The sequence below is a fragment of the Malaya genurostris genome, chromosome 1 (genome assembly GCF_030247185.1).
Source record: "Malaya genurostris strain Urasoe2022 chromosome 1, Malgen_1.1, whole genome shotgun sequence".
Lineage (NCBI taxonomy): Eukaryota > Metazoa > Arthropoda > Insecta > Diptera > Culicidae > Malaya > Malaya genurostris.
This window is the reverse complement of record NC_080570.1, coordinates 143,501,844-143,526,154: the sequence shown is the minus strand read 5'-3', so window position 1 is coordinate 143,526,154 and position 24,311 is coordinate 143,501,844. Positions and strand designations below refer to the sequence as shown.

The 24,311-nt window shown below is 37.6% G+C and overlaps 1 protein-coding gene across 9 annotated transcripts in view; it reads left to right on the top strand.

Annotated features, from left to right (window-relative positions):
* The window catches only part of LOC131426012 (signal transducer and transcription activator), a 102,707-nt gene that overhangs the window by 33,199 nt on the left and 45,197 nt on the right, over window positions 1-24,311 (top strand). The window contains exons 1-2 of one of the 9 annotated variants that reach the window (XM_058588401.1): window positions 8,598-9,388; window positions 9,477-9,575. The exons of 5 other annotated variants lie outside the window; for them this stretch is intronic. The gene's annotated coding sequence lies outside the window, so the exon portion shown is untranslated. 3 more of the 9 variants (XM_058588399.1, XM_058588398.1, XM_058588402.1) reach the window with 3 other exon arrangements.

The window sequence follows — 24,311 nt, the reverse complement described above, 5'->3', positions numbered from 1 at the left end:
AAACTATTGACACCTCTAGATAACATATCTAAAAATTGAGAAAATCGATTCGGTGGTTACCAAGTTAAGAATTGAAAAAAAAACAGTTTTCTAAAAAAAAGAAAAAAATGATTTTTTGATCAACCCAAACATGGAAATGATCATCCCGATGGCACCCTAATGTCCATAAAAGAATAGGGGTCTAATATTTTTCGATGGAAAACGATTTTACCGAAAATTATGAATTTCTTAGAGGTCGTAATGTCTTATTTTCATGGAATTGCTGAAAGATGCGGCGGTTTTATGCCTGCTGGAGAGATAAGGAGACTCCCAGCTTCAGATAAATTATTAAAAAAATAAAAGTCTTTCTTTGAGTTTTACAAATGACAATTAATTATCTAAACAGTTGTTCAAAAGCCGTGTAGATTTGGATAAAAAGCAATGAACAATTTTTAATTTTTTTTTATTTTCGAACAAAAACCGATGCCTTAGAATGCCGGATTTTACAAATGCGGCAAAAACACTTTAGCTCTCTCACAGTTTGCTCACCTCCGACACACCGCAAGATAATGCCACGGTAAATTAGTGACATCACGCGTTTCTTTGCAAACCGGAGGTATGATGGATTCCTTCCAAATATCAGAGAACCTCGCCCGTCGCAATGACTGGCTAGCGAAGACCGTCATTCATGGGTAGTGATATTTATTTTTTCTCAATATTTTCATTAAATTTAACATTCAACAGTTATTCGCGTTCCCTAACAATTACGATATCAGCTATCTGAAGAATTCACATTTAATCCAAATCCCGATTTGATTGGCGATTCCCCGGCAACCAACGCCTACAAAGGCAAAACCCAAGGAATTTTTCGAGCAGCACAGAAAAATACATACACACACACAACAAACCGAACATCGGGTTTACATCGCTGTTTGGCATTACAAGCCCAAATCGATAGCATCATTTCTTCTACGCCCGCGAGCAGCACTGTCCGCGCGCCCACGCAACAAAACACAACACGTTGCTGAGAGGTTACCATGGAAACTTTGTATGTTTTTATTTTGTTTTTCTTTTTCCTCGAACGCCTCCATCGGTCGCTGGCCGATGGCAGGAATATTTTGGAAAAATCTGATGCTAAAGATGCTTTTAGCCCAATTAGTTGCTTGCTCGCTCGCTCGCTAGTGGTACTCCAACAGAACTGATCTAGTACTTTGGCTTTTCTTTAGTTCAGGAGACTATCGTTTTTGTTTTTTTTTTGTTGTATTGTGAATGGCATTTCCTTTGTATTATAAGGTATTCATCATCTCACATCCGCCAGAAATTTAGTCCTCTCCGGGAATATCTATTAGGGCCGGAATTAAATAGACTAACAAAATGTAATCCATTAAAGTAACACAATTTATTTTAGTATATGTATTTTTTTCAATCATGGAATGTTGTGCGGCAGAATTTGTGGCCGTGGTTTCGTTCGACAAGCCGTCTTTTTCCCCAGAATGAATTTTAGGGTAATCTCCCAGTCGGGAAAATCCAACTCGTTATAGCTCCTCTCTATAGGGACTGTTGTTTTGCGGTGTTTTACAATTTCCTAGAACGAGAAAAATTAGGCAGAAGGGGAATGCAGTGGTGGATTGTAACCCGGAGATTCATCGGCCGTACATTCGAACCTTTTTTCTTTTATGCGCGGCGGCAGTCACCAGTTTAATGCACGTTAAAAATATTACGAATCAATTTCGAATTTTCAATTTCCAATGATCTGCAACTTTGCCAATACAAATTGGTTTGCTCAGTCCCTGCTGGAAATATTGGCTTCATTTCACCGACCAGCAACGACGATTGAAGCTTTGCCAGGAAATTTTGCTATTTGTTTTTCCGTTGGATCCTCACCCCGCTCGTAAATCCCCTGGCATCCCTATCCGAAGTCAGCACAGCGATCCAGCTGAGAGACACACTGAACCGGAACAATGATCCGGGGTTATGAGTTTATTTACGCTCTGTTCTGTTTGCGAACATTTTCCGAGAGGTCGAAAAAGCGAACATATCCATATGTACTTTGTTACGCTTCCACGTGTGTGTGTGTGATTGTTTGCTAAAGGAATGTTTATGTTTTCGGTGCGGGAAAAGTCACCGAACCATTATGTTATTGAATTTTCCATTCCGACATTGTCGGCGAAATCAACGTCATCATCAGCATCATCATCATCCTTGTTGATCTAAATAAGGTTTTTCCATCAGCTTTCAGTCGGCACACAATGAACACAGAGAGCCTTTCTTTCTGACAGGGACCTGTTACTACGCCAGCCGAGATTCACAGAAAGCATTGTTTGTACATTTGGAAAATTAGATTTTCTATATCTCTTCTCGGGAAACAGACGGACGGAGATGAACAGCCAGCCAGCAGCCGACGTTCTATACTTTTGTTCACGAATAACTTTTCACTGGAATACAGTTCAACAGTTCAAAGTTTACTGTGAATATAAACAAACAACTTCTCGCAAGCTCTTTTTTTCTATTATTGATCAACTACCTTATTTTTTACATTTCGGCCTCGACCCATTAGTGAATTAGCAGTTCAAGTTTAACTGCTAGTTTTAGTTGCAAAAGAAGGATCATGAACGTGATTCGAAAAAATCTCAGAAACAATCGATTGACTGCTAGTTGAAGTAGTCGCAAAATTCACTATCTTGCTCCCGAATTCCTCTTTTTCTGGCATTACTTCGAAGACTAACTGTAGAACTCAGGAAGAAATGTTTGTATCCAATCTAAAGGCAATCCAGACATTTGAATATGAAGTTAACGAAGCACCCCTCCTGAATAGGCTTAAAAACAAATCGAAACCCAGTGGATAATTAGTTGCTAAATAGTTACGGTAGTTTTGAATTTGTTACTCATTTTTTTTCTAAATTTAAGTTCTTCCTAAGGTTATATGAAGTTAACGGAGCACCCCTCCTAAAAAAGCTTGAAAACAAATCGAAGCCAAATTAATAATTTGTTGTTTATTAGTTGCTAATTAGTTACGGTAGTATTGAATTTGTTGCTCAGTTTTTTTTATTGTTTTGAACACTGCACTAAGTTCTCATAAAGTTAACGAAACATCCCTACCAAAAAAGCTTGAAAACAAATCGAAACCCAGTGGATAGTTTGTTGCTAATAAGTTACCAAATAGTTACGGTAATTTGGAATTCGTTGCTCTTTTTGTTAAGTCCATATGAAGTTAACGAAGCACCCCTCCCAACTAAGCATTAAAACAAATCGAAACCCGGTGGATAATGAGTTGCTTATTAGTTGGTAATTAGTGTTACGGAAACTTTGAATTTGTTTCTATTTATTTTAAATTCTTCGAGTACTTCGCAACACTATCCACTGGGTTTCGATTTGTTTTCAATCTTGAATAGGAGGGGTGCTTCGTAAGCTTGATATGACAGCAAAATAATCGATAAAAAAATGAGCATCAAATTCAAAACTACTTCAACTAATTAGCAAAAACATCCACTGGGTTTTCCTTCGAATTGGGCTCTCCGAGACTAATCATTGTGCTTGCGGAGAAGGTTATCGGGATATTGATCATGTCGTTTGGACATGCGTGGAGTATCGTGATGTCAGATTTCAACTAATAAATTCTTTGCGTACCCAAGGTAAACTATCCAATATCCCAGTTCGAGACATTCTTGCTTGTCGTGACCTTTCATACATGAAACTTATTTATCATTTCATAAAGAAAATTGGAGTTTCAATTTAATAAAGGCCCCTTTTAAGACTTAGTTCTGATCCCAGCTGCGCCCATGAGTTCAACCAATAGCTAAATTAGAATAAAAATTATGTAATGATACAAACAAACTCGAAACAGTTTATGAAATTGTCAACAAAATGTCTGAAAATAACAGCTTATTTTATAATTTATAGAAGTTAATCGTTTGGTTCAAATAATATTTCCGAGTAGATTTCATAATTAATGACGAGTTACCTAAGATGATATTTAAGCTATAAGAGAATATGTTTTAATAAATTCAAAACGTTGTGACTATGTTAGAATTAAATTAGGATAAGAATATTATGTAAAAGTGATGCTACGGCGAAGAAAAACTTATGTAAACTGCCTTAAGAAATAAACGTATTTATGGAAAAAAAATCCACTGGGTTTCGATTTGCTTTCAAGTTTTTTTTTCAAATGAGGTACTTCATCAACTTAACCCCTTAACGCTCAAGGAAAATATTTTTCCCTTCTATAAATATCGTTATCGACTCTTCAATTATTATTACATAGATGTTTTTTTTACTGAAACTTATTTCCAAGGCGACAATTGTGTATCTGAACGAATAAGAAAAAAATAAAGAATTGTCAATATTTATTGCACTAAAAAAGTTTGTGCAAAACGACGTATAGAAAATAGAACACATAATACATGTGTCATGTGAAACGTCCACTTTTGCTAAACAAGTACACGAAATCGTTTCAGTAGAATACCATAACTAACTATTTATTTTACCATTCTGATAATTAAAGCAAATGAAGCAATAAATTAAATTACGGTATAATAAACCTAACTCTTCGTTTATTTATTGCTGAGGATCATAGGGAAAAATGGAAGCGGGTAATTTCGCTGAATAGGTCATTTCGCCGAAGGGTCATTTCACCGAAAGGGTCATTTCACCGAAAGGGTCATTTCACCGAAAGGGTCATTTCGCCGAAAGAGACATTTCACCGAAAGGGTAATTTCGAATACATCATATTATTATTTTTTTGTGTTATTATGACTCCTGGATAACTGATGTGGCGCAGCCACATAACCGAAGCCAAGAGTTTAAGCGAAGCATAAAGCCGCCAAGGCGACGCCGGCTGAGGTAACCGCCGTAGGAAGCGGCGGCCTCTTGCATACAAACCTGTGACCGCCTCGTATGCCCTGTCTACTCAAAGCAAGGTTTCTTTACTTTAGTTAGGTCCGGACGACCGGTAACGAGGTCGGACAGCACACGAATCAAATCGATGTGGCGAAGGAATCGGCGAAATGACCCTCTCGGCGCAACATCATTCGGCGAAATGACATTCGGCGAAATCACCCTTTCGGCGAAATGGTTTTCGGTGAAATGACCCTGATCCGGGAAAAATATGTATAAAGAAATTTCAGGAAACTTATGCAGCCTGCTATGTTTTTCTGGCGAAACTCTTATTTTACACCCACAATAGCTAAAATATTGTGTTATACTGACATATTTCGTCCTGGACATCTTATGGTCGTGAAAGTGTTAATAAGAACTTAGTTCATAACTTCATACAAACATAGTAAAGTACTCAAAAAAAAAAGTATGGGTGGGTAATGTCAGACATATCACTGGATGTCGTGAATACGAATAAAACCGACACGCTTACGAATATCCGTTAGTTAATCGATTGTGTGAATTGTACAAGCAATCCTTTTCTTCACTACTAGAATTTGAAACCGCTGCGGGACTATTTCCAGACTGATCAGGTTGGTTGGCGTAGGTATAGTGTTCAAAGTCAATTATATTCTTCCAGTGAAGAATGTGAATGAAATGCAGTCAATGTCAATGAAATGCATTCAAACCAATACACAAAGTCGGTCCAATTAAAAAAGCCGAGAAAATTCTTTAATTTGAATCTATCAGACTGTAAACCTTCACTAAACTGATTATTTTCACCACCGAATTGCATATTTAAACTTATAATCAATTCTAATAGTTCTTTTGTAAACATGTATAGCCCTTAAAAGGCCTGATAGGTTAAATGTTCACGGTCGTTGCTCTCTTTTCGTTGCATTTTGATCTAATGCAAACGACCAGCAGCTGGACGATGCAATCGCTCTTGTTTGAAGCTAAATTCACACTGTGAATATCCCACAGCAGAACTGCTGCCTGTGCGGATTGATTCAATACTGAACTGAACTCTTGATACTATTTATTTCAAATTTTAGGTATTATTTCAAATTTTTCTGGTATGCTATGTTTTATTTACATGGCGGTGCACGGAGTGCTTGAGGTAGCTATATTGTTCCGTTAAATTAACAATTGACCCTCCCGTGGTTGGTGGGCTTGACACGGGCTTGGAGAGGCCGGTGGGGCTTAACTGAGCTCTGTTTTATGTTTCATTTTCATACTACCTACTACCATGGAATATTGTGGAACGAGATAGAATATTGTAGAATAGAATAAAATAATACAGACTGAACAAATGAGCAAACCACTGATTGCTGTCAAACGATGTTCATCCAGTTTATTTTGTAAGGATGTCTGATGGGTGAGTTGATGTGTGAGTGAAGTGTAAGAGGAAGTGCATGCAAGAACGGTACTAAAGGCCACCGATTCAGCTCAGGACTAACGATCGACCAATAGTAGAGATAAAGGTAGGGTAACGGTACCCTCATTTATCTCTGCTCCATTAGTCATCTCATATACGGAAGCTATTAGTTAGAGTGAGACCTGTTGTCTCTGTTCCATAGATTGACTTCAAAAGCAAGATAAAATTAGGAGCGTTCGCGTCGCTATAACAACAGTATTGAAAAAACTGCAACTGCAACTAAATTCATAAGACACAAACATAAATACACTTAATAACAATTTTATAAAATCTGTTTGAATCAGTACAAAGAAACAGTGACCAAGTGGGCACCATAGCCTAGGAACGTCTGCGTGTTGATTTAGAATAGAAGCTCATAGAAACAAATCTTATCAAGGCTCCAGTGTAGAACTGGAGCAAGGGACTGTTGCCACTCTCACTTTTAACAAAAAAAAAGTTATGTAAAAAGGTCTAAATTTTCAAAAAAAAAATATTTAAAAATTTTAGCGCCCTCTCTCTACAAACCATGAAAACCGATAAAACCGTATGACGTTATCAACCACAAAACTTCAACTTTATTTATCTACGTATTTTTCCTGAAAATTGTAAACATTCCTAAACATATAAAAAAAAATTAGCCAATTTTCCAAAAAAAGAAAAAATATCGATTTTTGAGCAACCCTAACATGTAAATGTCCATCCCATGTGCCATACACTACTAAAGTACGGATTAGTTACATCAAACATTCTAACATACAATCAAATATTACGAAGTATTTTTTATAGTTCTTTATAATAAAATAATGGTTGCCCTGAATGAAGGCGTTCGTGTAGCCGAATGATGAGTTGAATTCGAATTCCGATGGATGCCGGCTGACTTCCGTCATCTATTTCCAGGCTGACCAGGTTGTCCGTGGATGCAAAACTGATATGGTTGGTGTAGGTATAGTGGTCACGATCGATTAAAATCTCCAATAGGCCTATAATATGAAAAGTAGGAAATATATCTACGGCTTTCTACATTGATTTTTTTTAGCAAAACTGCGCACGTGAACTGCGACATATAATGACATATAATGAACAACAAAATAGCTGACACCACTTGAACACCCTGAAGTCAACAAAACGCTTTCAAATCAATACACAAAAAATCCAATTAAAAAAGCCGAGTATGCGAAAACTGTCTAATTAGAATCTATCAGACTGTAAAACTTCACTAAACTGATTATTTTCACCACCGATTTGCATATTTCAACATATAATTAATTATAATAGTTTTTTTTTGTAAACATTTATAGCCCTTAAAAAGGCTGCTTGGTAAAATTTTCACGGTCGTTGTTCTCTTTTCGTTGCATTTTGTTCTAATGCAAACGACCAGTAGCTGTATGATGCAATCGCTCTTGTTTGAAGCTAAACTCATACTGTGAACGTCCCGCAGCAGAACTGCTTCCTGTGCGGATTAATTCAATACTGAACTGAGTTTATGATACTATTTATTTAGAATTTTAGAGATTATTTCAAATTTTGCTGGTATGCTATGTTTCATTCACATGGCGGTGCACGGAGTGCTTGGGGTAGCTATATTATTCCATTAAATTAATAATTGGACTATGATAAATCGACCGTACAGGTATTAAGATATAATTATGTCTTCGGATTTAGTGGTCTGTTGAATAAAAACGGCTGTTTCATAATGACCGACGTTTCGACCACTGGTTATGGTCTTTTTCAAGGGAAAGAAGACCATAACCAGGGGTCGAAACGTTATTTAACAGACCGCTAAAGCCGAAGACAACATTATTATTAACAATTAGTCCAAAATATATTTCAAGTGTAAGACTTATCCGGATCGGAAAATCAAATACAGATTCAATTTGTTCGAATGATGATGATGAGTTCCCCGATGGATCATCGTTACCGTTGATTTCCACCACCAAATTCCACCTTAACCCTGGACCATTACAACGATCTGTGTCGTCTTTGCAGTAAACATTAAACACAGTGTAAACAAATCATTCCAAACCCACGTTCGGCGGGATTTGCTCACGCGGGATCTCGCAAAGCGCCAGCGCGTGACCTTGCCGTGCCAATACAACATCTTACATCAGCTTATACTGTACTGTCATCGTAATCTTCGACCGGAAAAAGAGTTAACAGCGAACAGCGGAGATGGAGTGATGGAACGAGTAAAGTGCGATACGGACTCTCTCTCTCTCTTTCTCTCGTACGGAGCGACTCTCGTTCTCCCGCTTGATGAGCTATCAGAAACCGGGAACGCGGGCTTTTCGATCTGATCGAACTGGAACTCTCACTCAGTCTTCTGTGCAAAGTTGACGAGTTCGGTCGCAAACATTTGCCGTTGCCTGCCTAGTTCTCTCGGTTGGTGTGCGTTCACATTTCTTGGCTCCTTTCGTCTCCCCCGTCTCACCAGTGAAAAACCCGGTTGCCCGGGGCAAACTGGGAAACGTCGTCGGTAAATTTGTTATCCAATTTTGGCAAAGTGGAGAAGGTCGATGGGTTCAACGGTGCCAGACAGGTTTGCGAGTAAAAATAACCACGATTATTAGTCGGCATTCAGTTTCAGCCGGTCGGTCGGTTGATATAAGCACGGGTCGGCGAATCGACGAACAAATTACGGTTCAAAGTGGTACCGACGGACGGTGCAAAATTAATTAATCGTCGTGCACGGCCAACGGTGGTGAAGTGGTGTTGTTTGCATGTTTTACGAGGTGTGTTTTATGTCGTCGTCGTCGTCGTCGCGCGTCGTTCACTCGTTCACGGCCAGAAGGTTCTGCTGTGGTCCTGTTCAAATGAAATTCTGTTCCTAAACGTGATGTAGTTTATGGATATTAAGGTGGCTCCGTTAGCGAATTTCTCTTGGGACTTTTAGTGCACACTTTTTTTTCGTTACTTCTGCCAAGTGAAGGTGCTCCAAGTTGATGTTGTTGAGAACGTGACGACTTGACAATTGCTACAAGTTATTTGAAGTGTTGGTTTGAGCTGTGATTAAATTTACATAAAACTGATTCGTGAGAGGCCGTTCAGAAAGGAAACGGGGTGACTTTTCACTGGTGTCCTACGCATGCATTCGGCTGCATCGACTTCGAACAGGGGAAAGAAGTAAGTTTGTTCAACGGATTTGTTTGATATTTAATGACATTCTTGGTTCTTGGATCGATAAATTCATACATTGGCTGGAATGTCAAAGAGTTGTTAGCATGCAAGAGTGCTCGGACCGCTTTTTCTGAGGAGTGTGGGCAACAGTGAGAGAAAAAAAAAATCCTACCAACAAAAACAGTCCTGACCGGTGAGTATTTTTTGTTCCATTGCATCAACTACTGGCTATTGAAAAGTGCGACTGCCGAACCGCTGATTATTATTCACGGATGCAAATGTTTGCTTTCGTTCATGCTTGAAAAATGTTGTTTCCTGTCCAACGAACGTGACTAGATTTATCCGATGGGCATTGCGAACATCAGAGGGTTATCTAAAATATAATAAAAAAATCATTGCTTTCAAATCCTTAGGCTGGCTATTTTACAGCTTTGGTGAAGTAGGAATGTTTGCGCAAAACTTATCTGTTCAGATCTTTAATGTATTGCCTTCGGAATTTGCGATTTTTTTTTCGCTCAGATCAATGCTTATGCTGAAGTCGGTATTAGCCTTGGATTTCGCCGGCATTCCTCCTTGGTTCAAGATTTCTTTTGTTGATAGTATAGAATCAATCAAGTAATTTGACACGAGTTCAAGTTGAATTTTTCATTACCAGAGTGTCAGTCGTTTCACGATACGCGTATTGTAACTAACAGAAGTATGCAGTCATCATTATCGAAGGAGACTTTCAGTAGCGTACTTGGTATGAGCCATTAACTGAAGAATTCAATTCAGTATTGTATCAATCCGCACAGAAAACAGTTCTCCTGCGGAACGTTCGCAATGCGAGTTTCACTTCAAACAAAAGCGATCGCGTCATCCAGCTGCTGGTCGTTTGCATTGAAGCAAAATACAACGAAAAGTGAACAACGATGGGGAAATTCTACAAAATCAGCCTAAGAGCTCTAAATGTTATCTAAAGAACTATTAGAATTACTTATCTGTTGAAATATGGTAGGATAACAGAGGTATTTTGGCCACTTCATATATTTTGGCCCACCTAACAAACTATATGGATTCAATCGATCTTAGGTAACCCATGTTGCATCAGTTTGAAGCTAATCACATTAAAGTACCTATTGCGAAAGGATTTTTCAAAGATATTAAAACATTTGGTGGATATTTTTACAAAGTGGGCCAAAATAAAATCGATCCTAAAGCGAGCCAAAATACCTCTATTACCCTAGTATGAAAGTGAAAATAATCAGTTTAGTGAAGCTTTTCAGAACCATCATTATTTCATTACAAAAAAAAAACAACGATACAAAATGTTTCATAATGTTTATTTGTGTGTCACAATGTTTGCTGTAACTTCTCCCTACTTTAGTATTTTGAAAGCTCACACAATCGATCAACTAACTGATATTGGAAAGTGTGAAGAAAGCGTGTCAGTTTTATTCGTATTCGCGTCATCCAATTATGTCTCTGAAGTTACCCACCCACCTTTTGCTTCTGTAGACATCAAAATTTGAGGCTCTACTGTACTGACCATCAGAGATAATGAAAGTCATTATCGTTGACTCAAAATAGACGAACATGATGATAAATAAATGTCACTCTCAGCTCCGCTTGCAAATTTTGAGATAGAGATTCACGTCCAGTAAACGACAAAAGCGGAATAGTAGTTTCAAATTTATGTTTTTTTTTCGTTTACCCTTTCACTCATTTTTGGGTTTTAGTAAAAAAAACATTTTCTGTGCAGTATCGATATTCAACCGGTTTCGAGAATCGATAATGATAAAAAACAATACATAATAATTCTTTTCTGTTGGCACTCGTATCTATAGTAGCTTTGGTTTCCCGAAAGATTCTAGAGTGTAATAACGTTGATATATCATATTTGAGGCTATCCTTATAGTCAAACTTCATAGATTTGAATATGGCGAGCAAAGAATGAAAATTGAAATTCGACTAATTTTCCATCAAATGATATATTGATTTCAAGTTGTCGTAGGGAAACGAGTGACGTCGACATTGAAACTCTCTTTTGCGGCAGTGAGAGAATAAAATGTTTCCTCTTTTTTCGTTTGTTTTGAATGCGATCGTCAACGAAACAGACAATAAAAAAAAAATAACGTGAGGCTGTTGGATTGTATACTTTTAATGAAAATACGTGGCAATTTTAAACTCTGCGTGTCCATTTTTGCGTGTCAGTCCAATATGGAGAGTCGGCAGGTTGAGGAGAGAGAGGGAGTGAGAAGATTCAAATACTATTTCCGATTTTTATTTTATTTTCTGTGTTACAAAACGCTACCAACATATTTGTAATACACCACTAATATTCAATATTACAATATCTTAGATCAATGAAATTTGCACTAAATGATATCAGTTCCACTTTGAAAGCGGGACAGACAAGAGTAGATATGTTTATTCGAAATCAATTTCTAAAAGTATACCAGAATAGACTTTATTTTGAAGCTAACTCGAAAATGGCAAAAATCGATATGGGACCTATATGTGAATATGGGCACTGTAGAAAATTGTTTATAGAGTGTCCCAATAAATCTAAGCACGATTTGAAATTAACAATATAAGCTAGTTTTTGAACAAATAAAATTTTTATTTCATTGCTCTGTTCTCAATTACACTCTGCTATGGTTCGACGTGACTTTTCCGAGATCCATTCAATTGTACGCTTCAGTACAGACTGATAGTCCCAGTCTTTTTTTAAAAGTTCTAATTGGATCCGATGCCTTGATTTGTTTCCACAAATCTGTATTTGCTAGGTATTAATTGACCTGACCTGAGGACAGTTTGGAGGATTCATCTCCTTGGGTAAAAATTCGATTTCGTTGGCTTTTTCACCAGACTACCATGTCCTTCGCGTAGTGCACTGTTGCTAAATCCAGCCAAAACAGTACTGGAATATGATGTTTTCGGATCATGGGGAGTAGTCGCCGCTGCAAGCATTTCCCAACGAAAACATCCACTGTTATCGTTCCTGTTCTCCACAAATGGGTGTAGAAGCATTCTACACTCACAAATCGCTTGCCAAACCATTGCTTTTTCCAGTAGATATCGACTTTTCCTGTAAAAATCGTTTCATGCACTTTTTCAATACCTTTTCCAGCTGTCGAAGCTAAGTCTAAAATATTTAAAATTTATGGAAAATGAAGAGAGTTGTGCGCAATAAGTGTGCGCGTCGGACGAGCGCATCGCTACGTTTCTACTCAGTCGTTGCAAAACCGATTTTTAATATCATTCCTACTATTATAGGAATTTGATTTTATGAAAATCTGGTATGAGTTTATTTGTTCATAAACTGTTGTGATCTGCGAATCAGAGAAATTGATTAGCCAATTAAAAAAATTTCTACTTATAACAGGGTACTGATAGAAAAAATTCTCTTAGAATTGACATTTTTACACCTAGTATATCCGGAATCGGAAGTTGGATCTGAACAAAAATCAAGATATTTTCACAACAGCTTAAGACCATTCAGTTTAATTTGAGATGGTGTAAATCGATTGAGCAAACTACATTATTTTAATTTCAAATTTTGGAACTGGAAATCGGATCCGGAGAAAATTCAGGATCCTTGTATGGAAATTTCTTAACCGGTTTTCACAAACCAAGATGTAAATAAATCGTTTTGAAATTCTTTAGAAAGTTCCCGAAAAGAAGATTAAGATCCGACTTCTGGTTCCGGTATTACAGCGCGATAAGTTGAAAATTTTCAAATTCATGAGTAGTTTTTCATAAGCGATGGCGAAACGAGGGGTAAATTTTTATAAAACTTACTGATAAATTCATCTAGTTGACAGATCTAGTTAGTTAGTGGATATATAAACCTACTTTGGGACTACTAGTCCACGGTTTCCGCTTCCAAAAGCACCGGTAATAGTGAAGAAAAGCTCCAAAAGCGGAACTCACTTCGATTTCTCGGCAACGGTTAGATCGATTTTCACAATTCATGATTGAAATTAAAGCTCTCATTGTCTTAAAAGATACTGTGCAATTTTATCCAGATCCGACTTTCGGTTCCGTAATTATTTGGCGATGAGTGTCAAAACTTTCAAACCATCAAACAAAATGACGATGTAAAACCGGTACACATCGGTACGAACCAGTACGGAAGAAGAAAACCCCACCACCTTTACGAACGAAGTACACAGCGTGCTTCGTTCAATTTCGTATGGCGTGCAGGGTTGCCACAGTTAAATCTATACTTTTCAGAAATCTGTAAATCTGTATCGGGGGATCAAAGTCTGTATTGAAAATCTGTGAATGAAAATGAAAATAAAAGTAAAAAAATATATATAAGACCACTAGGAAATTTTTAAAAAAATAAAAAAGGGTTTTTACTACGTTTTAAATGTGTCGTTTTTATCGAATACACCTTCTAGTATAGACGAATTTCGCGCTAACTCGAACAAATGTTGGCAGCACCCTCTCAGATTTTAATGAGACATGCTGTAAATGAAGACTTCGTATAAAAACCACTTTGCAAACTACTCTAAAAATGATCTAGGCTGTCTTTTCAAAAGAGTCATTATTACAAAATTAGTCAAATTTTCAAATAAAAGCATGGAAAAAATCCTATTCGACTCCTACATTGAAAAAAATCAAATTTAAAAATTTTAAATCGATTTGCAAAACAAAAACACATTTTTTATATGAATCAAATTTTGTTACAAGATAGGTTCCCTACCTACATTAAAAACATTCAAGTGAGGCACTTTTAAGGAAAAATAAATTATTTAAAAAATATTACCCTTTCTAACTTTTGATTACCAATCTTCGAATCGTTACCTGAACCTTCGGAATTAGGACAAATTGTGTGCCATATTATCCTGGTTATCTGTACCTTACCTGCATCAATTGACAAACTTTTCTAAAAGCAGCACTATACAAAAAAAACCTGTTTAGATTCCAGTCAAAGTATGAATTAATAACAGAATGGTATTTTTTAGCAATATCCCATGGAAAAGGTCCGTGTGATGCTATTGGTCGCACTCTCAAACGAATGATAAAAAGAGCCAGTCCTGCTCGCTACTATGAAAATACCGTAACAAAATATCTATTTCAATATTTATATTCAAAAACTAATTTTTTATAAAAAATAAAAAATAAAAAAAAACTAATTTTGTAAAAATCACTCATACAACACATTTTTGTAGGATTTGTCAGGTTTCAACTTTGGCCATTTGATAATTTTTGGAAAAACAAAGTATGCAAAGTGTTTTTGTCGTATACGACTTACTTAACTATGGGGCGCCTTTTCAAAATTTACCCTCTGAGAGAGTGATAAGTTTTTGATCGTGAATATCTCTTGTTGTATCTAACGAATCAACATAATTTTTGCTACATACCATCGGAAATATGATCACAATTTTATAAAATTTTCGGTTGTGTGACATAATCTCAAATAATTAAAAAAAAACTTTTTTGAAATGATTGGTATAAACGAGTGTCAAGGATTCATAAGGCGCGTTTGCCTTTATCGTATTTTTGAAGCTCATAGCTCAGTGATTTGTGAAAAGATTTATATAATCTAACTACCAAAAGAATCGAAATTTTTCAACTTAAACGTGTATAGCAAAAGCACTGAAGTATTTCAATAGTACACTATTGAAAAAACCTGTCTCATTTGACCCATGTCGACACCAGCCAATCAGAACGCGTTCTGAGGTAGCGAACAAATTATCTGCTGCTGTATAACAAATCGTTCGAGAAAAATGTTCCGAACAGTGCTTCATGTCGTAGTGAGTTCCACAATTTGGCCCTTCTGAAAGGCAGAAACGAATCCCGTACAGCATCCCGATAGTTTCTTTCAATGAAATGCAAATCTGAAATGAAATAATCGAAATTTAAATACTATATGCTGCTATTTTTATAGCCGTTAGGACCGCCCATTAGTGAAAAAGCTACAAACGAAATCACGTAAAGAAACCTCTTAACAAAAATTGGATCAGTTAGGATTCTATCGCCACTGCGCGCAGATGTATTGTGTGTCGTTTGCAAAGCTAGTTTCGCTAGTTCCGACAAGAGCGATTACGTTACAGCTGCCAGTCGTTTGCATTGGTGAAGAAACAACGAAAAGAGGACAACGGTGGAAAGCATCACACAAAATCAGCCGTTCTAAAAGTTTTCCAAAGAAGTATTAGGATTACTTGCTCGCATATCGAGGGTAAATATCCTCAGTTTAGTGCAAATCTAGAACAGTTTGATTAGATTTGTGCACTTTTCGCTGTGTGAAATTCACAGTAATCGAGATCAAGTGAAGCCTTCTGTGTTTTTGCGAAAAATGTGAAAAAGGGGAATGCTTGCATAATTCATACAATTGACCAAATAATTGATATTCGGAAGTGTTAAGGAACATGTCAGTTTTTTTCGTATTCATGACATCCAGTTATGTCTCTGACATTATCCACCCGCCTTTTTTTTGTGACAAAGTCTTCATTCACAGCAAGTTTCATTAAAATCTGAGATGATGTTGCCAACTCTGAATACGATTTAGCGCGAAATTTGTCTATAGTCAAAAATGCATTTTAGTATTCTCTTGTAGCATGTGTCATAACAAAATTTTTGCCTAGATTTGACATCTCTTATTCTAAAGGTGGTGTAGTTGACAACGAAGTTTGGATGAAATTTGAAACATGTAAATTTTTTCGGTCTCGGGTTTGTATGAAATCCTACCGTAGTGCTGTCGTCCGTCTAAAACCGAAACGACTTTCCTAACTCGTCTTTTCCTATCAGTGGTCAGGTTAGCACAGATAGTACAGATTATTTGGATAGGTTAGAAACCGGTTGTTTACTGGAAATGTCGGTTATCTTATCTATGAACGAAGCTAACTGTGTGGTAGTGCTAGAATGTCGCCACAGTATCGTTGCTTAGGTGATTTTAAACGATCGAAGTATACTTTGATATCTTACTGTAGTCTCTACCATTGTCTGTTCTATTTTGTTTTTCAAGTATCTGATAATCTCACAGGGAATTATTTATACTTAAGTTATATTAAGACTAACTGAATTATTTGATAAACAGATCCGTGCTGCGAACATCTTTCAGCATCTACGATAATCGCATTCTAACTTTCGATTTTTTTTCTCCATCTTTTCTCATTCCAGGTAAGCAAGCACCTTTGATTACGCAAACATACTTAGCCACACTAACAACACCCGGAATCGTACGGAGACATCACTGTGTGTGTGTGTGCAGTTACCGGTACCGGCAATTAGTTGCTGTAAGTCACGCCGCGGACGACCGTGCGCGCACCGAGATGATGTTGCTCTAATTACTCGTTTGACTTTCAATTATCGGCCGTTTGAGCCACTCCGGTCAGCTTTGCCCACAATGAAGGGGATCCAGGTGCATGATCAGAATCGCGCAAAACCGGGCGCTACGGTGCGGCGGTTTTTTTTTGTTGGCAAATACCAATACGGGAATCGAATATTAACCTATATGTGTGCTCCGGAACGCCAATCTCTTCTGGGTGCTGAATTGAAACGAGCTTCGACGAGTTGCGGTTATTGGATTTTTACGATAGCGGCCATGGGGGTTAAATGGATCACCTGCGTCGGATTTTGATACCCGAGAAATGAGAAATGTCACTATCAAGAAAGAACCAAGTGTGACAAATTTAAACGGTATCCTGTAGCTTACCAGTCTACGATCTAAACAGTTATTCGTTCCATAGTCTAAGCTATGACGCAATCTGTGATGTCAATTAGTCATGTTAAACTGTTCCGGTGGTTGTCCGGATGCGTAGGCAACGCACTCCATACGTACCGCGCTCAGATTAGATCAGTAGCTGTCATCGATCGGCGATAATGTAATTATTCAATACAAGCTACCACACTCTCAACAACTGCTGCAAATGGGGTTGATGCACGATATCCGCCATCCGGATCATTTATAGTGGCTATTGTTTCTAAACGGAAGCAGTATGATTGATTACGTTGGAAAACTTCTCAGGCTGCTGCAACAGCAGCTTTTATCGGATAGAAGTTCAGTGAAAGGAAAGCACTTGTTTATGACATGCAAACACGAACAACTTGGATAGACTTATGGATCTACGCTGCTTGGAACCTGTTTGTGTTGTAGGAACATGAAAGCTCTGACTGTTTGATCTCGAGGCTAACAACCGCATATTCGCATGTCCCTTGCTGCATTCGACCGGGTGGTGCCATTGTCAATCATTAACCGAATGACACATCAAGCTCACCGATAGAAATGCCAACTGGTGATTGCAATGTTGTCGACATTTAGAAAAGAATGCTACATGCACCTATTCATAACAGAGCACAGTGGAGAGCCTTAGGTCATAGCCTTCTGAGGGATAGGAAATTTCCACTCATACAAAATTCTATTAGTTTTTTATGATAGAGAGATAGAGAGCGAGTGAGAGGGACAGTAAACCAGCGTTCGATTGGATAACCACAGAAAAAAAAACATTTCCCCATTAAAACGAAGCACCGGCGCGTCGTAAATCATCAGGTCCACAATCGCCGTGTTAGCGTCGTTGTTGGATGCACGCACTGCATTGAGGCCGCCTCAGTATTGACATTTAGCAGTGTCTTGGAACTGAAGGGATTGAGTGATGTCAAGCAATATGCCGGAGACAGCCTCCTGTTTTGAAGGCAGTGTGATTGATTAATGTACTGTGTCATAAACAATCACTTTCTCATTGAACTTCCCTAAAATTCTTCAGGACCTCATGTCACCTACTGGCAATAGCTCAATCTGTAAATAGCTTTACCCCTCGTATCGGAGGCAGAATTGTGGCTTCAAAACAGTGCGCTGTTAATCAGCACATCGGTAATCTAAAGATAAGCGAGTACTTCAAACAATTGTTCGTTAGTATCAGAAAGCCGTCACCTACTGCTTACAATGTTACTGAGCGAACGGCTTCGTATTATTAACTAATGAGCTGAATATAAGTGTGACTGGATTCAGTTCAAGTGTTTTTAGTTCAGACAGCGCTGGATGTTATTTCTATTTTAAGTCGCGAGGAAAACAAAGCCTTTTCATCTGTGCTGAGGTTGTTCGGCATGGTGACACCACGAGATTATCATTGGCAGTCCAGTGAAAGGAAAGTTATTCAGAATAAAGTGATAGCCTGACACAGTAGCTGTCCCATCAACTCAAGTTTGACGGGTCTCAAAAATCGAATCGAGTCAATTTTCGATTCTCTCGAAACGAATCCGGGAAAAGCGCTTCCTGCATAGAATTAATATTATGCGATTTATTTTTAGGCGGCTTTTTTATGCGGAATTCCGAAGTTATGCGATTTTTTGTTTTGTTTAAAAATAGCATTAAACGTCGAGATCCGGTGTTATTCCGAAATTTTCTGACACTGACACTGATGTTTTTTTTCGAAATTACACCATATCTGAACGTTTCATGCATTTTAAGACATTTGGCAGCAAATAAAAATTTCTTCTATTTTACGTTTTTTTTCTAGTGGATTTTTTCAAGTTTTGTTTTTCTAGTTCCCTAGGACCATATTTTCAACAAAAAAAATTGTTTGATATTACACCAGATCTGAACGTTTTATGCAGTTCTAGGATATTTGACATAAAAAAAAGTTCTACTTTTTTGCGATTTTCCCAAGGTCGGTGTTTTTTTCACAAAATATTTCTGAGATTACACAAAATATTTTTTTGAGATAATCCCAGATGGCATCATAAAAAAAAATTTACCATATGGCATCGTAAAAAATTTTCGATTCCGGAAATCTTAAAATTTTTCTAGTTCGATTTTTTTGAAAAGTCGTTTCTTTAAAATTAAATTTACACCAGATCTGGACGTTTCATGCATTTCTAAGACATTGGGCATCAAAAAAAATGTCTTCCATTTTGCGGTTACGCTGTTCCAGTTCCCAAGTCCCAAAGTCGATTTTTTCACAAAAAAAAACTTGTTTTGAGATTACACCAGATGTCAACTTTTCATGCATTTCTAAGACGTTGGGCATCATAAAAAAATTTCGATTTCGAAAATCTAAAAAAAATGTCTAGTTCCAATGTCGATCATTTTCAAAAAAAAATTTTTTCGGGATTACACCATCCAGATGTTTCATGCATTTCTTTTTTTTTATTTAAAAGATATTTTGTTCAGGCCTATTTGCGTACAAGCTTTACGTGGCCAAACTGAGTTTTTAGATAATTTTTTTTTGTATTGGATCTCGTTGTCACCCTTTTTCTAGGGGGAGAGGAGCTTCCATTTTCCTCCTGCGAGGATTGAGGGGCAGTTTGTTCGTGGTTCATCTCGTCATCCATTGCCGTGGTATTGTTGTTGATTTCGTTACTAGTTGCTGTAGATGCGCCTTGTTGTACATTGTTTGCAGTTGCTGGTTGGTTGGATGGTAAGCTGTTAACTGCAGCTGGTGTACTTTGTTCTATAGGTTACGTTGGATGGTTTCGTTGAAGGGGATACTTCCCTGTTGTTGGTGACTGTCACAGGTGTACTGGGGTTGCTTGGGGTTGGTGTGACGGAAGCACTGTTGTCCTTTGGTGTAGTTGTCTTCTTGTCCGGTTTATCACATGGTTTACCGTAGTGAACAGCTTTTTGGCAATATTGACATGTGGCCATCTGATTGTCATAGGTAACAAGTGATTTGCATGGTATTCTTGTATCCTGACCGAATGTCACATAAGAAGGTATAAGCCTCCTCAAGCGCATGCGTAACAAACGTACGCCATTTAGAATACCGGGGAAAAAATTCCTCCACTTTTCATCTTCGATAGAGAGAATCTCTCCGTATTGGGACATAGTTTTGCGAATATAAGAACCGTTGACGCTTGAGGGAAGATCATGCACACGCACTTCTATAGCACTATCTTCCATATATACTGGAATGTTGTACTTGATATTTTCATGCTCCACATAGTGCACATTTTTATAGTCTTTAGCGAATTGAATTGCATCCAACTCTTTATAGAACTGGATATAAACAACACTATTGGTCTTATTGCATTGAAGTAAATGCACACGTTTAATGTCAAGATGCATTTGCTCCTTAGGCAAACCTTCAAGTTCTCGTATCGAAGGTCGAATTTTGCACTGTCTGAAGTCAACAGTTGTATTCTTTCGTACCGGCGGTAGCTTTTGTTCGTTTGGTTCACTCATGTTTGAGGTCTATTGTTCACTACACAATACTGTACTTGGTTTCTTCTGTCTCCAACGGAAGCGGTTTTGTTTTATCGACTGACTTGGATGAGATGTAAACCCGAACTGGATGCATTTCTTAGATATTTGGCTTCATACAAACAATTAGATTTCGGAAATCTATAAATTTTTCTAAGTTCGAATTAAAAAAAATGACACCAGATATGGACGTTTCATGCATTTCAAAGACATTGGGCATCGACAAAAATTTTCTTCTTTTTTGCGGTTTTTTTCTGCGTGGATTTCCGAAGTTACACGGTCCCAGTTTCCCAAGCCGTTTTTTCACAAAAAAAAAAAGTTTTTTTGAGATTACACCAGATGTCAACGTTTCATGCATTTCTAAGACATTTGGTTTCGATTAGAGAGAAAGGCATTATCACATCACTAGGTGGATTAAGAATAGATTCTATTTGGTTTTATTTAAGAGTTAAAGGAAAGTTTTTTAAAGAATATCACAGAGAACAATTCCTGATCGTTTAAAAGCTATGGAAAAAGTCCAAAAAAACGGGTGCCACCTGAATTGAATGAGGGACAGATGGTAAACCGAAAAAAAAACAAAAAAAGCACTTGTGAAATGTTGCTTTAAAGACACGAGCAAGGATGGCTTTTATCGTATCAAAGAACGTTCACTGGCAACTCTTCAACGATTGAATCAGTGCCATCAAAGAGAGTTGGAAATCATAGCAACAACAAAAACCCGGCATGGCTCATTTAACATAGAATCTCACCAGTGCGAGAGCGAATTTCTCTCGATGACATTTCTGAGAATTAAAGGTTAGCACGCTGCTGTGGGGATATTCTCTGAAGCAACAAACGGTTGCTTATTCTCGTTTCGCGATCCAATTCTATACAGGCAGTTGATAATTGCGATAGAATCATTTTACTATTGCCGCTTATTCTAACTATGTGCATATTATCTTTGTATAAGTTGTGTCTATGAAAATGTATGTGAATGCTCCACACAAGTGTTTTGAAATATTGCAACCTAATATGAAAATCATCAAGTTGAATCATCGATTCGATTTTCTGCGATAATTGTCAACTTGCGATTCTCTCTTTTGGGAAATTCCACACAGCAACGATCATTATCAGACTGTAATATTTTTTAAGGGCGTGAAATACTCAGAGTATGAAGTGGAGCGAAGTAATGTAGAAAAATTCTCTCGCGATTCATGCATTGAGAGACTCGAGTTCTTGTAGCATCTTCTACCGGATTGAAAATGTTGTATACAATATAGATAGCAATATAGCAGCTTCTGTCAAATTTTCGGCAATCACCAACACTGGACACGAGAGAAAATCAGCTTTACATCGAATACTGGAGATGCAAAATGGTTTTATTAAAAGAATTCTGAATGGAAAAAATCATGGGTTAACCCAGTACAACCTTCAACATCGACTGCAAAACCAGATCGACTAGGCAAGAATTACATGGTTTGGAAAATATAGAAAAAATAAAAAAAAAATTGAAAATAATATGGAAAAAGTTGAAAGTTTGGAAATAATATGGAAAAAAGAAAACGAACTTAGTCATATAATACTTTTCTGAGGATAAAATGATAATAAAGAGTTTTCTCGAAGAATAAATATTTTTAAATATATACATATTGCAATAGTTTAGTAAAAAAAGCAACCAATGTTGAAACACTAAAAAATCTGACATTCGAGATTTGGAAAAAAACTCATCTTTCAATGATTGAAAAATGAATGTGATTTATTTCAGTTTCATACTTGGCATATCTGAGAACCCATTGCTTGCCTAGACCAAATGATTCGTTCTTCCTGTCCACATTTGCATTCCATTGGAAAAATCTCTAGTAGGTCATATGAACACTGAATCAAGCATCAGAACATGTTTAGTAATCATTTAGGGATTAGCCAAATTTTGTGCTAGGGCACATAACCGTTTTTATTATTTTTACGTTTCGTCTTTGACTCATCAGTGCAGAGCAGTTCAAATTGAACTGCTTAGTGCTAAACTCGGCAGTTCAATTTGAATCGCTAAGCAGACGTAAAGTTTCTGCTATTTACAGAACACTTTTTGTTTTGCAACGGAGTGCAATGTCTTATCTGACGTGCCGAACGAAAATGTGTTTTCGACTATTTCTGGCCGATGCAGGTTTGATCATTTAGGGATTAGACAAATTTTGTGCTAGGGCACATAACCGTTTTTATTATTTTTACGTTTCGTCTTTGACTTATCAGTGCAAAGCAGTAAAAATGTTTAGTAAGAAAAATTGCTACTTGAAAAACTACTACTACTTCACGAAGATAATGCATCTGTACACAAAGCGAAACCAGTTCAGGATATAATCAAAGCACTTGTTTGGAAGTCTCTACTCTACTCTCCGTCGTCTTCGCCAGAAATGGTCCCTTCTGACTACCATTTGTTTTCATCAATGGGCCACGCATTGGCTGATCAGCACTTCGATTCCTAAGAAGAAGCCCAAAAATTGCGTGTATGATTGGCATGCTTCGAAAGAAGAACATTTCTTTTGACGTGATCAAGCTTGTTATTTTTTATTTTTCCATTATAAATTAGCTCCATTCGTTCATTCATCTTTCCTGTATGCTTCCATTCTAATTTGTGCTCATTTTTATCGCGGTTACTAAGCGGTCTCACATCGCAAGCGACAGTCACAACTCGACTCACTCATCGACCGATATCGATTTTATTCCATATTTTTAAATGCAGTGAAGAGTAATAATTGAACATTTTAAACTAAACTCTAAGAAACTTTTCCAATGAACTTCAGTTTTATACTCGGTGTAAGAAACAGCTCTCTTGCTGTGACGTTTATTTAGCTTGCTTTCATCAGCTGTTGTTGATTCTGTATCGTAAAATTTTTTTTTTTTTGTTCTGTAAATTGATGCTCCCGATTGCCTAGGGTGGTTCAATCTTGATTCGCTTGAGTGCATCTTGTTTCTCTAATTGACCCCTTGCGGCCGGGAGTTCAATTGAATATTAACGATTCTCGGTAGCCTTGAAGATCCGTTTGATATTGCCGAATAATACGAAAAGTAAAACTCGATTTGTCTATTACTGCAGGCTCCACAACAGGTTAGCTTATCAAAAGCGATTCCTTCCACTCCGTAAAGCAGTAGCACTACGGGATATATTAAATACGTATGGAAATCCAATTAACCTCTACTGTCCGCACGTAACCTGTCCGCGAGTAGTTTCCCACTTATTCCTTCCAGCTTGGCACGCATTTTCCGTCGTTGATTTACGCGATTGAGTGAACACTAGGACCGGGGAACCCCCCTACCCGAGCCGTGTCCCTGGGCCCGTGTGTGGAACCAGAAGAACGACTTAGCAGGAATTGCACCGAGTCAGGGTGAAAAAACGGCTCACCGCGCGTATTTTGCATAAATATGCATAGAACTGCATACAGCTTGCAATTGCATGCCTACTTGCTATGAAAATACGCGGAACGGATGGCTCGTTTTTTTTTCTTTCTTTCTTTTTGCGTGTTTGCGCGGACCAATCACACGATGGGGTCATATTCTGGTTGTCGCCTAGAGCAGCTAGCCTAGTTGCGCCTTTGGAGGCATCGTGTGTCCTTCGCAGTAGCAGCAGCAGCACTCTGCCAGGGTCAAACATGGGGTAGGGAAAATATGTGACACGATGAATGAATGTACCGCTGTCACATGTGACGTGACTCCACGTGTGACCACTTCCAGAATCAAATGTTTTGGATGTTGGCGAAGACCGAAGACTGCCCGAGTTTGCAGCAAAGTGCAAACCAAATCAAAACCGATTTGTGTGAGGGCTGT